The sequence below is a fragment of the Camellia sinensis genome, chromosome 1, assembly GCF_055761805.1.
Source record: "Camellia sinensis isolate YWXY chromosome 1, ASM5576180v1, whole genome shotgun sequence".
NCBI lineage: Eukaryota > Viridiplantae > Streptophyta > Magnoliopsida > Ericales > Theaceae > Camellia > Camellia sinensis.
This window is the reverse complement of record NC_138961.1, coordinates 10,088,072-10,090,845: the sequence shown is the minus strand read 5'-3', so window position 1 is coordinate 10,090,845 and position 2,774 is coordinate 10,088,072. Positions and strand designations below refer to the sequence as shown.

General features: G+C 38.7%; 1 pseudogene across 1 annotated transcript; it reads right to left on the bottom strand.

Annotated features, from left to right (window-relative positions):
* Positions 1 to 574: 574 nt before the first annotated feature.
* Positions 575 to 2,339, bottom strand: LOC114310747 (AT-hook motif nuclear-localized protein 20 pseudogene; annotated as a pseudogene). The gene has a single exon (XR_014365464.1). The product of XR_014365464.1 is annotated as an AT-hook motif nuclear-localized protein 20 pseudogene (transcript).
* Positions 2,340 to 2,774: the final 435 nt, after the last annotated feature.

Genomic DNA, 2,774 nt, shown 5'->3' with positions numbered 1-2,774 from the left:
ACAAAGGAAGAAATTTAACTTCTTGAGAAAATAGAAGACTGAAGAAATCTTAATCATATTGAGAAAATAGAAGTAAAGATGTACAAAAATAAAATCAAGAACAATAGCATAACATCTTAAATTACTAAGAAAGAAGTTTTAATCCAGAGACTAATACAGTTCTTCTAAGTACACAGAATTTAATCATATAACTGAACACAACCATGTCACATGAGTGAGACTCAAATTCTGTGCACCAAGAATTTTTCTAAATCAAATAACATATGTAAAAAATTTAGAAAACCAAATGTGGACAATAAATTTAAGATAAGAAGAATGAAAATGAGATATTTGAAGATTGTGCACCCGATATAACATAAACATATCTCTAATTTTTTTTTTCCCGTAAATTTAATACATCAATGAAGATCCCAAAATAGTCAAATTTAAGTTTGTTTAAAAAATTTGAAACCCTTTTAATTTGAAGATAGTATAACTATAACCCATAGAAAATAAGAAACCTATTAAATCAAACACAATTGATGATGATGATGATAATGACGAAGAAGAAGAAGAAGAAGAAGAAGAAAACTAGTAAGAAGAAAGAGAAAAATACAGATATATAAACCTTAAGTCTCATCTCATCCCTGTCTCTCTTTCCTTACAACAAACTTACAATACATTGCAACATAGAGAGATGCTTCTCTCTCTCTCTCTCTCTCTCTCTCTCTCTCTCACATATATTTATATATATATTCTTACCTCTAGTAAGGAGGGCGGCCATGGTTCCAAGCAAAAGCATCATGGTTCATCTGCCCACCATTAGGAAGCAAGTTTGGCGGCAAATTATAAACCGGCATCGAAGACGGGTCCACCAACCCACCTTGCTGCGGCCCTCCACCACCACTTCCAATCCCGGGCGGCGATCCACCACCACCACCACCACCACCTGCAAGCTGGCCTCCTCCGCCACCGCTACCTCCCTCTTCTTCCTCCTCCAGCGGCAGCCTCTCATACGTAGCATTCGAAAACGTCGCTGCAATCACCATAACTGGTCCAGCTGCAACCAACGAACCAACAACACTCCCACCCACCACCTGTCCCTGCCCACCGGCCAAATATATAGTCAGACCGGTTGAACCCGGTGGAGCCGGTCCAGGAAGAAACGAACCTGTTAGGGAAAGAATCTCGAACCGACCGTGCAAGGCCATGACTGAACCGGGAGCTGAGGGTTGTCGAAGAGTGACATTCGTTACAGTTCCACTCGCACTCAACACACACACACCTCTTTGCCTCCTTCGAGCGAACTGAGCTATGCTCTCCGCTACATCTGAGCCGTTCGATACCTCCATGACGTGGCTTCTGAGCGCGTTGGGGCTGTCGCGGGTCACGAAAATCGGGGGTTTGGGCTTGTTTTTTGAACCCGGCGGTCTGCCTCGAGGCCGCCGTGTCGCCACTTCAATTGCTCCTTCTCTGGGTTCATCGCTGTGTTCTCTTTCTTCCTCTTCCTCTCCTCCGATGCCGGGACCACTGTTTTCATTCATGGATATGCCTAGATCTGGTTTTTTCATTCCTGCTGATGAACCGGCCGAGGATGTTTCAACTCCTGACAGACCCACCTGCCCGGCCCACCACCGGTTCGCCATGTTTAGAGCTCAAAGAGAAGTTGGGTTGATCTTAATTGGATCAAAGGAATAGAAGAGAGTTGACCAAGAACTCAAGATTGATCTAAAGATGAAAGAACATAGAACTGAGAGATTAAAGAGCCCTCAAAGTAACAAAAATAGATCGAAGAAATATAGAAATAGAAGAAGCGTAAAGAGCTGAGGAATAGAGAGAATTAAAAGAAGAGAGAGACAGAACACGAGAGAAGATTATTCTGATGAGGAACAAGAAAAAGAGCTAAGCTTAGAAGAGATTCTTTCCTCTACTTTTCGCTCTCTCTTTCTGTCTAGATTTTCTTGAGGTTTTTTATCGCGTTTGTTTGTTTGTTTCATAGGTTTTGGTGATGGGTGAGTGTCATCAAATGGTGTTGTTGGTTCTTGGGAGAGCTCCGCTTTCTTTGTTTTTCTCTCTAACTAGAATTTATTTTCATTTTCATTTTCTCTCTCTTTCATTTGAGAGAAAATGAGAAAGAAAAGAGGTTTTTCTTCATTTGGGGGAATTAGGGTTTGGGTCTATGGGGTGTGTATGGGGGTGTGTGAGAGTGTGCTGGGGTGGCGTGCGAGTGAGAAAGTGGGGTGCACGTCCATCTCTGGCTCCCCGACAGATATAATGCCATATTTTTTGGGAGTTATAACTTGAAAGTTTTTATAGAATTTTAATAATGTGGAGAATATTTATTTGATACGGAGTTTATATTTTTTTCTCTATCACTTTCTATTTTTTCTCTCTTTCATTTCATTAAAATTTTCATTAAATTTATTATTTTAAAATTATGTATCATTACTCACATAATGCAACAAAAGCAAAGAGCGCTTGGGACTTGGAAAAGTGTTACATCTTTAAATGCACCCTCCACCACCCCTTATATTTTGGTAAATTTGTTTTTTATCAGTAATATTATTTAAAATTATCATTTTGTAATTTAAATTTATTTTACATATAGATTTTATATTACACAAATTTAATCTTTATCACATAATCACCTATCTAGAAAAATCTGAGTGGTTTTATTTGGGTTCCCACACTTTTTCATTATTTATGCATACCGAAACTCTTTAGATTTTTTTTTACTAGTATGTTTGTGTGATGAAAATTAAATTGATATAATGTGAGGTCAAAATATAAATGAA